Consider the following 12,639-nt stretch of genomic DNA (forward strand, 5'->3'; position numbering starts at 1 on the left):
GGAATGGTCAGAAAGAATCGAAAAAATATGCCAACGAAGCTGGCATCGTACAAACTAAAAAAGGGAGATATAAAAACATTATCTTGCAGAGATATTCTGCCCTTACACTGGCTTGGTAAGAAAGATATTTATGTAATAAGTACTAAACATTCAAGTGCAGAAATGGTTGACACAGGAAAAATAAGAAGAAAGAGGGAAGGTAAGGAAGAAAATGTTTTAAAACCCAGCTGTGTAGTGAAGTACAACCGTTTGAATGTGTGTGAGAGGTGTCGACAAGCAAGACCAATTTCTTGCATGTTTCCCTTTCACACGAAAGTGTGTCAAAGAATATACAGATGTTCTTTTATATATGTTTGATATAGGTATCTATTATGCTTTTGTGAGCCGTTTATTTTGAAAGTGGCATAAGTCACTTCGTTTTTAAGTCGATATATTTAAGGGTTTGCATTTTAACACGTTTAAAAATATGGATGCTAACTTTCGAGAAGATTTACTTGTATTTGTTATCTCAGGATACTGATATTTTTCTCAGTATAAATAATTTCGTATAAACATTCAAAAATCACCACTTTTCATTACGGTAAAATGACTTATGCCACTTTCAAAATAAACGGCTCATATCCTATGTTCTAAGTTACCTAATTCACTCAAGCAATCAATTGTAAATTTTCAGTTGAATATATATATTGCAGAAGATATGCTTTATTGCTTTATTGCAGAGAATGCCCAACTCGATTACAAGCAAAACATTCAGCATATGTTCCTCGATATATGCTATCGACTGATAAAAAGAAACATCCTACAAAGAAATGCCACGTGTGTGTGAAACATAATTATAAGAAACGAAACAACTTGGCAGTGTCAAAAATGTCTAGTTCCTCCACATGTTCCAAAATGGTTTGAAATGTATCATACTTCAAAGAACCACTAAATTATTATTTTACAATGTTACTCTTAATTATTGTTCATTAACATTATATATCAGTCTGATTGAATATTATAAAGCAGAGCACATTTCAAAATAAAACGCACTGTTTCTAAGCGTACAAAATTGCGGTTTATTTGTATATCAAGGGGTTAATTATAAGTTCGGAAGAGTTCAGTGTTCGCTTTGGTCGCATTTCGAAGAGCGATGCCTTACGCTAATAACAAAATAAAAATTGGCTGCTATTAGCTGCTATTGGAGAAATCATATAATAATAATGCCAAAATGATACGTGCCACAAAGCATATCGTGATATCTATGGGTTACCGACTTGCGCGAGATGTTTTGAATAGATCGAGTAAAATATCAATATTTCAACTATTCGCACTCTGTAGACACCAATATGGATAATTACAAATTTTTTTTTTATTATATGCAGACTATAACTCATGAGCCGTTCAGTTTTCGTGTATGAACAAAAGAACGATCAAGAAATCGAAACCATTTCTCAAAGAAACAATCGAACTACTGGTTTCGGATCAATGTTCACAACATGAAAATAAGGAGAATGTTCAATACAATTTAATCTAAAACAAAAATTGTATTTTAAAATGTAAGGCTTAAATATATGTAATTTTAGTTGTCATATGTCCTCTCCCGCTTCTTATATGGAAACTTTATATGGAAACCGACTACTGTGCGACGGTCGCCCTAACAGCGGCGATTGCCAATGTGTGATAAATTGTCGGAAAATAAATAATATTAATTAACCAACCGATAAATTCGGTCGGTCTCACCAACACGTTCAACGAAATCCCGCCATTCCAACTCAGTACGATGTTGGAAAAGAGTAAATGAATAATAACGATAGTTATTCTTCGTAGAGTTATGTAAATTTTTACACTTTTACTGGTACTTAAATAAAGATCAAAAGGACATATATATTTGTATATTTTTATTTTATATTATTACTAACATAGAAATATACAAATCTGAAGTTCTGTTCAAATATCATTAAAAGTGTAAAATGTAGAGTGTATAATTATTCACATCGTTTTATACATAGTGGCGAGCATATAAATAAGGAACTGCGAATATGTAATGCGTTTCGTAGACCTCGGTAATTTATACGCATGTTGAAAATTAAGCTCAGATAAAAGAGTTAAAAAATGAGTTCATTTTTTTGTCATTCTAAACAGTAGCAAAGCTTAAAACAAGCATTTTGTCCCTATATCATTTCAAAAAAAAATTCGAATCGTTATGTCCAACTCAAAAAAAGCTATTCCTTTTTAAAAAGAAGTGCCCCAATATTTTCGTTACCGATAGTATATCTGTGCCAACATTTCTGACAATCACTGCATGCCCGCGAAAACTAACAAAAACTACGTCGCCGCCAATATATTCAGAGACCACCAAAATCGGAGCTGTATATTCTGAAGTGAAGGACATTGATTTTTTCAAAGCTTGAGACAGGAATAGCCTTTTGAAGATTCACCTCCTCCCCAAAGATGTTCGGTTAATTTACAACAACGTAATTTCATGCGTCGTCACGCCTGAATTTTACATATTCCCCCACGGAGCTCTTACAATACGAACCGAGGGACATTGTCGGTGCAGCGGGAACGGTAATTTCGGTTGGTGAACCCTGTAGCCGCGGCAATTAAAGGTCAACACTTCCGTCCCGAGGACGCATTCGCTAGTCTCCAACGTTTACTCATGGCAGGAAAAAGGAAGAGGTAAAGAGGGCGGTAAAAGGTAGGTAAACCGGGAGGGAAACGGGGGAGGGTAAGGCGCAAGGGTGGGAAGCGTGTCGCTGAAATCACGAATGCGTAGTATTCCGGGGTTAATATGCTGTTAGTGGAGCAAAGAATGATAAAGCTGCGTCGCTTACTATGTTGAAGTGGACGAAATCGATCCTCAGCTGGCTGACCTGCCTATCGATCTTCTTTACGGCCACTGAACAGTTCATGGGCCAGTCAATGAGGTTGGGAAAACCGGGGCTGATCACGTAGGTGAGATTATTTTGCACCTCCTCCGCGCAACCTGCCGTGACTTGCGATAACAGAAAGAAAACAAAAAGAAATAATGAACGATGCCTACGAAAAAAAAAACGCCGCAAATCCCGAGAAGATCGCGAACCTGTTCCGCATGCAACGCCAGAAAATATTTGTGCTACGAAGAATACCGGCTCGAAAATATTGATCCAGTTTCAGTCTGCCCTATGACCGGGAAACAACGAATTCGAGTGCGTTCATGTGGTCAGACCGTGTCGCGATACGACGCGGTCGCGCATCGATAAAGATACGCTTATTTCTTTTTTTTATCTGTTCGCATCGAGTCCCCGTTTCGAGTCCCCTCCATGCGGTCGAAATTTCGCGGCTGGATAAATTCGTGAGTCGATTACACGAAGAGTATTTAGAGGACGATCGCGTTCCGAATGGGATCAAATATGTGTACTTTTAGGGTAGTGTAGTTTAAGGTATATAGAGAATTGTATACAACAAGGTGATATTAACGGAAACATATTTCATACACAATATATAAATTAGCAAGTTTTACTTCAAGTCTAACTCATTTTCACGTGTACACGTGTAATTAATGTACACATGTTTTGATCCGTGGCATTTTTTGACACACGCGTACACGTGTATTCCACTAAAAGTGTATGAAAATATACAGGTACACGCGAATTTCGGTACACGTGCATCCGTCTATTTCAATAACTAATTCAACATGTATGTGCTACTAAGATATCCACATTTTATTTTGTATGATTATTATGTATAGAATAAACCTTCAACATTTTCAGGTACAGCGGAAGACGGAACCACAAAACAGAGTAATTTTTTTCAAATTACCTGCATAATTAAAAAATAAGTACTTGAAAAAGCAGGTTTTTGATTCTACACAAAATAATTACGCAAAATAGAAAATATTAGCAGTACACGTGTACTAAAATATACGTGTAAACATATATCGAAATACACGTGAATTACACAAATCTATACACGTGTATTATCAATTACACGAATCTATACACGTGTATAATCAATTTTTTTTTAACATATTGCTGATAGTTTTCTGATTAAAATGAGACCAAACACGATATGACGTTTTTTTTACGCAGACTATTCCAACGTTCACTTTCACTGCATTATCACTAAACATTGATCGCATATCAATAATATCTGCGGACGAACTTTCCTGGGTTAATATGTATGGCCCTGAAAAGAGCCAATATTATGACGCTGCGCGTTCAAAGTTCGTATCGTTAACAACACGTACTGCGTACGAACTGCAGAAGATTGGAACTTCTGAAGAAGTTCAGAAGATTGGAACTTCTGAACTTCGGAAGAAGAACGAACTGCAACTTGTTTACTCCAAGGATGCTGCAAAGGGTTCAGGAGAACATTACGAAATGTGTCAACGCGGTGCGTGTTGTTAACGGTGCGAACTTTGAACGCGTCGCATTAAAAAATCGGCTCTTTTCGGGGCCATATATATTGATGTATGTATTAGGTTGTCCCATAAGTTTCTTCCGCGCCACGCTATGAGTGACTCTAAGTGGCTGTGTTTATATAAACATGCAGGCTTATCTCTTAGCCGTTTATGGCATCGGTTTCAGTCGTCCCAGAGCTCTTTCAAAGTACGTTTCATTGGTGACAAAGTCTCTTTTAAAATCTTTTCTGCACCGTTCAATATGGAGAGCCAAAAGATGTATTTGCGGCATGTTATGCTTCATGGCTTTAAAAAAGGCAATAGTGCAAAGGACACTGCAGACGAAATTTGCACCGTTTACGGGAGTGGTACTACCACTATTAGGACCGTCCGCGATTGGTTTAAGAAATTTAGAGCTGGCAATTTCAAGTTGAAAGATGAAGACCGCAGCGGCCACCCAGCAACGACTAATACGGACATTATCAAGACTGTGCTCACTGAAAATCCACGATATAGTGTGCGTGAGATAGTGGATGCCACTAATATTCCCAAGACAACGGTACATAAACATTTAATCAAGATGGGATATGCGAATCGATATGAAGTTTGAGTTCCACACCTATTGACGGAGACCGGCCTTATGAACCGTGTCTCTACGTGCGATTTGCTTCTCCAGCGACATGAAAGGGATCCTTTCTTAAAGAGGCTTGTCACTGGAGACGAGACTTGAATTTTATACCAAAATGTGCATCGAAAACGCACTTGGTCCAAGGAAAATAGACCTTCAACTGTTGCGAAGCCTGGACTTCATCCGAAGAAGGTTCTTCTGTGCATTTGGTGGGACTGGAAAGGTGTAGTGTACTACGAGCTCCTTCCTCAAGGTGATACGATCAATGCTGACAAATATTGCAATCAACTGGATCAACTGAAAGCCGCCATAGCAGAAAAACGGCCAGAATTGGCAAGACCGCATGTTGCGTTAGCCGTAAGGCAAAAATTATTACAGTTTGATTGGGACGTTCTACCTCATCCTCCATACTCCCCAGACCTTGCTCCATCCGATTACTACTTGTTCCTCTCCTTAAAAAATTCTCTTCGTGGTAAATTTTTCAAATCCATAAGCGAAATAAAAACGCACCTAGATGAATATTTTACAAGTAAGCTTCAACAATTTTGGAAAGAGGGCATAATGAGGCTTCCTGAAAGATGGAAGAAGGTTATAGAACAGAACAGTTCATATATAACATAATAAATCCATCTTAAACCAAAAATATCGTGTATTCATTTCGCATAAAAAAGGGGGAAGAAACTTATGGGACACCCTAATATGTCTGATAAGTGATCAGTGTGTACTGATAGTATAGTAAAAGTGATCGTTGGAATAGCCTGCCTGGAAACATCCTTCTGTTCGTCGCCGTCGGATACAGATCAGCTATGCAGTTCATCATACATTGTACGAGGTCGATTTACAACTAAATGGGTCAGTTTCTCATTGATATTCTTCATATTTCTCTAACAAACATATCCCTTACGACCTTTAATGCGATTATTATTTATTAACCCTAGAAAGATAACCATATGACAACGTACGTAAAAGATAACCATACGCTTCAGAGGCGCATGCTTTTCTAAGGCGTCAATTTTATACTAACAATGGATATTTATTTAAGTTAATCTAGTCATTTTAAAGGTTTGGCATTATTGTAAAAATAAAATGCATTTATATTATATTTTTTTATATTTTAAGTAATTTTAAACTTAAATCACTAGACCTCTATGAAAAATTAACAAAAATCAACAGTCTTCGGTTTATGGGAACAAATCCCGTAAAATATCAAAAAATAGTGTTTTATCCTTACAAACTAGTAGACTATAATATAATCAGTGTAAAAAAAACTATAATATTATAAAAAATTTCTTTAGAGACAGTCATGACAAACGCCTTTCTTGTGTTCACCACAAACTGTCTTTTTGCATTTGGCACAGGTCATCTTTGACATTCTTTTCTTTTTAGACGTGCAAAGACTGCAATAACGCCTTTTTTTGGCTGAGGGTTCTTCTTCATCATCTGTGGAAGCCTGTACAGCAGATTTTGGAAGAATATTTTCAATGTTGCTTCGCACATGCCTTGGCAAAGTGGGTGCTTCCAGTCTTTGCGTCATCCACGGTGCAGTCAGTTGTTTATTTCGCAGGCGCCTCTGCGACGTAGGTTATCTTTCTCGGGTTAAATTAGCTTTGCGAATCGTTCGTTAAATTGTGTTCGGACACGGAATTATTTAAATTAAAATTTAATAAATTAACATATATATATCCGCAATCTGCTCCTTTGACTCCTCCTTTTTATTAAAAATCCTAAGCTCAAAAACAGCCGTGTCATAAAGAACATTAGTGTTGTGCACTAACAGGTGCAAAGGTGTCATTGTAGCCTATGCCTTCTCTTTGAGAATAACCTCTTGCCACCAAACGTGCTGTATATCTATCGATATTTTCTGTTGTATTTCCCTTAACTACAAATACCCATTTGCTGCCTATCACTCTCTTACCTGTCGGTAATTTTACCAGTTTCCAAGTGTTATTCTCCTCCAGGGCTTTTATTTCCTTCTCCATTGCCGCTTTCCATTCACTTGTTCCGGAACTCTTGATCGCTTCGGTATAGTTGATAGGCCCAGCATCAGCGATAAAAGTTACAGGGATGCCAAATCTATCTGGTGCAGAGATCTTACTCCTATTTCCTTTTTTATTTTTTTATTTTTTTTGCTGTTGCAGTCGTCCTGGCGAGGCAGTGAGCCGTCTAGAATCGAGCCGTATATGCTCTGTCCTAGCGTGGCCTCTATTATCTGTGAAGTGTCGCGGCACCTCGTGATGTCCACTGATCTGTCGACAGATCCACGTCGTCGCAGGTCCAGGAATCTCGCCTAACTCCAGGCGATGGCCACACTAGGAGTGGGATTACGCAGTCTCGGCCTAGTTGAAATCCTCCTGAAATCCTCGGTTGTCGGGTGTCGTCTCCAGGCAGCGCCTCTGCCAGTGGATGACGATATCTAGGTGGTCGATCCTTTTCGTAGATCCCAGGAGGATGCCCGTATCCTCCCTCACTCGACGACGATGTGCTGCATTTTCTTACTATCGAGTGTCGCTCGTTAGTTTTCTTTTTTCTTCCCCCACCCCCCTTCTTTTGAGTTTTTCTTTATTTTCTGCTGAGCTGAGGCTTCATGAGGCTTCGATATTTTTCTCCTTCGGCTTCAGAGAGTCGTTCATCCTCGCGGATGAGCCTGGCAATCAGATTTTCATTCTTTCGCTCCGCTTTTGCAGTACATTCCCATGCCATTTCCCATATACGGTATGAGTGTCGGAATTTGCTAATTGTTTATTTACTAATAATGCAATACAAATATGATTCAGTGTTTAATAAAGCATCTAGCGGATATAAAATGTACTTTGTGTGAAGAAGAGTGACTGTATGTGAAGTCGCGGAGATACTGTCTGACAGATCGTCTTCTAGGCTGACGAACGCCTCTGTAGTTCTATGGGAAGTAGCTTCTCGCACTGGAACGTGCAGTCCTTTTATACTATTCCTTCAGAAGGTCGGGCTTGTACCTGCATTTATGAAGCTCTGGGTTGTACCTTTATTTATTGCCCCTGTAGACATGTGTGTGTGAGTATCGTTGTATATACCAACAATGAGTTTTCGTTTCTCCAGGCCGTAAAGTGTTTTCTCTCTGTAACATAAGCTTGTTATTAAGTCCGAAAATTCCATGCTCTATTATCGGAAAGTCTGACTCTACTATATAAAAATCTTTTCCGTAAAGTTTAATATTAGTTCGTTCGTTAACTTCATGTTTGTCGTTTCCCATAAAAAATACGCGTTTTTCGCAAGGTTCGGTCTTAGTGTCTCTGTGTCGTTTTATTAAATTTTTTGAAATTATCATATTATAAAGATTCATTATAATATAAAAGTCTGAGAATAATAAATACATATGATTGAATGATTGAAACAGATATTTCTAAAATGATTAATAAATTTTGTATGACAATTAAAATAATAATAGATGAAATATTTATAGCTGATCCTAGTAAGGATAATAATAAATGACCTGCTAGTATATTTGCTGATAATCGGATTGCATTCCTGAGCCCGAGTCTACTAAAAATCGTTCTCTTCGTCCACTAAGTCGGTTGACTCCATCTGTTGGCAATCTTCCTGTGGTTGTGTTGATTCGTTGGGGAATTGTCTGGCATATATATGTGGTACTAACTCGTTCGTACTGGCTTCAGGTTTGGCTATGACTCTTCTTGCACACCATGTAAGTATGTAATTCAGACCACGGAGCACCTCAAGTATACTACCAACAAGTTGTGCCATCGTTCCAGTGGCGTTATTGAAGTCAATAGTCTTTAGGGCACAACAACACTTGCGTGCGACACATTGCAGTAAGTCCTGGTACCTGACAACCATGTTGTCATAGTTTACCATCCTATTCTCGTCAACCAGTTGACGTTGTTCGGCTGGACAGACAAAGGGGTCACCGGCATACATATTAGGGACGTACATCCTAGATCCCCGATACACAACATCAGTTCTAGTGTATCCCTCGGGAACTTCATAAGTTGGTGGAACAAGAAGTTTAGGAATTAACTTCTGCTTTTCGTTCTCCACGACACCTAATTGTTCAAGGAACAATTTATGACTGGCTATGACCTGGGTCAGGTGCTTCGCCGTCTTTTCAATGTACGGATCATCACCTGCATATGCTGCAACCGGCGTAGTTGCTCTTGCTTTTGCCACCTTTGTACGAGCCTGGAAAATTGTGACTTGTTCCAGAACTTCACGGTCTTCAGGACGGATTTCTACCTTTTGATTACGTAGGTAGTTTATTGTTTCGTTCGTCAAATCCGGAATGACGTCGAGAGACGCCAAGACCTCCAAGGGTGGATGATTGATATCATCTCCGCTGATAATCTCACGGAGTGTCTTTTCATCCATTGGATGCAAAGATTCGCAAAGACTCGAGTCCGTGCTGGTGTACATGATCGACTGACGTGAAGATTTGTGCACTGGTTGGCTAAATGTCCGAGCTGATTGCACTTAAAACATTTATGTTGAATTTTTACAGGCAACGCAAATAATTGTAACAGAGTTAATTTTTATTGAAAAAAAAGAAAATTAAACACACATAAAGCTAATCGATATTAAGAGGGCCGTAACGGATCGTCGCGCTGCAGTTGTGCGAACGGACATTAGACAAACCAAATTAGAAATATTTTCGATCGGCAGGTGGCACACGCATATGTTTCTGTGATCACGGGTATCGGTAAAAATGTAACGGAAGAGAGAAAGCAAGCTAAAAGAGAAGGATAGCGACTAAACATGGTTGCCACATTTCATTCCTCGCCGCAATGTTGCCATGTCGTCAAAACTGTTTCACAAACTAAGTTTCATGAAACTGAAGGTGGCGTGCGGGGCAGTCGTGAGCGGCGGGGCAGTCGTGAGCGGCGGGGCAGTCGTGAGCGGCGCGGCAGTTGCAGCAAGAACGCTCGTCGAATACTGTAAATATCTGAACAATAATACAGAAATGGTCCTTTCTACATCCGAAGCCCCCCAGCTTAGACTTTTCTGAATCGATATATCCAACTCCCGAACTGCTCACTGGAATATTGGCACGTCCATCTTGCTTGATACGAACAGTTGTCACGAAGTTAGGGTGGATTGGGGTTTATTTCATCTTGTTTATTAATTTATTATCAAAATAAAAATAGATTAAATTCTGGGACTCTAACAATTTTAAGTAATCGGGTAGGTGATGTAGGAATTTTAATATTGATTGGTATTAATTCTATTTATGGTTCTTGACATTTATTATTGTTGCCACGGCAACACTGAAGGTCGAACGTACCTGGCCATCCCTTGAGCAATTAAGCAATATACCTGCGACAGTAAAAAAACGCATCCGAACGAAAATACCCTTCGACCCGACGAACGGACAACACGAATCATAAATTCCATATTTCACAAAACGGAAAAATTACAACCCGAACTTTCGAACAGTTTCCCACTCCTCATTTCAAGTTCCTTCCGACACACCCATCTCCAATCAAAAACGCTTCATTTCCTCCACAAAAACCCACCATCCACCAATTCGTAAATAAAATAAACAGCAGATATGGTAAAAACGATCCTTTTATTAATAGAAATTTAAAATATACTTTGAACTCCCCCCTCCTCTTCCTCCTCTTCCTCCACTCCCTCCTCTTCCGCCACTTCCACCACTTCCTTTTCTTTTTCCCCCCTCTTCTGGGGGCCATAAATATTTTTCTTTAGTAGCTTCTTCAGCTCTCTCTGCAACGTATAAGTATATATTATTATTATTATTTGTTATTATACATATTACTATATTATATTATATTATATATAAAAGTATTTTTCATTTACTTACATTCGCCGCTACCAAATTAGCCAGGTTTGGCCTGGCCACCCCTCTGGCCAGTTGGCCAAGTATATTTCGCCATTTGGACTGTAACATAACAGCAGAATTAGAAGTATATATATTATAAATATACATTCTGTTTTGTACACATATATTGCATATACTTACAGTCCTCCCGGACTCGTATGCGGCAGCGATTTCTGGTGGCTGTTGGCGGCGCGGAGGATGACTCTGCTGCCGCGGTGGCTGCTGTCGGCGCGGAAGAAATCTCCGCTGCTGCGGTCGCTCTCTCCGTGGCAGAAGTTTCCTCCGCTGATGCGTCCGTAACTGTCTGCAGCGTAACTTCCATAGTTCTAAAAAAAAAAATAATATTATTTAATCAGCAACAAGCAACCAGCCGCAAATATTTCTGTTACACAACCATGGTAACGAAGCCTCTCGCAATCGTAAGTAATTGTAGCGAAACAAATGAATCATTCCAAGAATGTAAAAAATCTTGTATAATAAACAGATATGTAAACTATGTATATATAGTATTATTTAAGAATACTAAATGCAAGTTAGAAATGTGCGTAAACGTTTGTAGAAATTTGTTCTAGTGATTATAACACATTGCGGACGAGGCTCTGCGCATTTGACACGCCCTCAAAGACCGCACATTTTCGTACGGTCCAAAAACATGCTTGGCAAGTAACAGGAAGCGGATACGCGCATTTCTAATTTGCATTTAGTATTCTTAAATAATACCATATATACATAGTTTACATATCTGTTTATTATACAAGATTTTTTACATTCTTGGTATGATTCATTTGTTTCGCTACAATTACGAATGCGAGAGGCTTCGTTACCATGGTTGTGTAACACAAATATTTGCGGCTGGTTGCTTGTTGCTGATTAAATAATATTATTTTTTTTCTTAGAACTATGGAAGTTACAAGTGAGATGGATAAAGTTACGGACACAGCAGCGGAGGAAACCTCCGCCGCGGATAGAGCGACCGCAGCAGCGGAGATTTCTTCCGCGCCGACAGCAGCGACCGCGGCAGCGGAGACATCCTCCGCGCCGCCAACAGCAACCGCGGCAGCGGAGTCATCCTCCGCGCCGCCAACAGCCACCGCGGCAGCGGGGAACGCCGAAGAGTCGCTTGACTCTATTTTAGCGCGGCAGCGAGAAATCGCTGCCACATACGAGTCCGGGAGGGCTGTAAGTATATACAATATATGTGTACAAAACAGAATGTATATTTATAATATATATACTTCTAATTCTGCTGTTATGTTACAGTCCCAATGGCGAAATATACTTGGCCAACTGGCCAGAGGGGTGGCCAGGCCAAACCTGGCGAATTTGGTAGCGGCGAATGTAAGTAAATGAAAAATACTTTTATATATAATATAATATAATATAGTAATATGTATAATAACAAATAATAATAATAATATATACTTACATGTTGCAGAGAGAGCTGAAAAAATTGCCCCAGTAGAGGGAGGGAAAAAGAAGAGGAAGAGGAGGAAGAGGAGGAAGATGAGGAAGAGGAGGGAGAGGTGGGAGAGGGGGCGGAAACAAATATATTGTTAACTTTTATTAATTTTAAATGGTACTGAATAAATAAAACATCATTTTTATCATTCCTATTTCCTTATTTTACGTATAACATAAAACAAAACGTTTTTATATGTTGACACTAATAATATTCGTAAAAAATAAAAAACAATTGTCTTTGAAGAAATTCACTTTGATAACGTCTACTTTACTTCACGACTTGCTCACGAATAATACATTAAATGTTCATAAGTGCCATCCTAAAAGTGCATATTTTATTCCTGAATAAGCAAAAAATAGAAA

The 12,639-nt window shown here is 38.9% G+C and overlaps 1 protein-coding gene and 1 long non-coding RNA gene across 2 annotated transcripts in view; both read right to left on the reverse strand.

Annotated features, from left to right (window-relative positions):
* Positions 1-12,639, reverse strand: part of LOC143260958 (cytochrome P450 6A1-like) — a 338,865-nt gene that overhangs the window by 224,644 nt on the left and 101,582 nt on the right. The window lies entirely within an intron of this gene.
* Positions 542-2,904, reverse strand: LOC143260959 (uncharacterized). The gene is made up of 2 exons (XR_013035237.1): positions 2,817-2,904; positions 542-2,738 (listed from the first exon to the last, which is right to left on the reverse strand). It is a non-coding gene; the product is annotated as an uncharacterized LOC143260959 (long non-coding RNA).

The sequence above is a fragment of the Megalopta genalis genome, unplaced genomic scaffold (genome assembly GCF_051020955.1).
Source record: "Megalopta genalis isolate 19385.01 unplaced genomic scaffold, iyMegGena1_principal scaffold0026, whole genome shotgun sequence".
Lineage (NCBI taxonomy): Eukaryota > Metazoa > Arthropoda > Insecta > Hymenoptera > Halictidae > Megalopta > Megalopta genalis.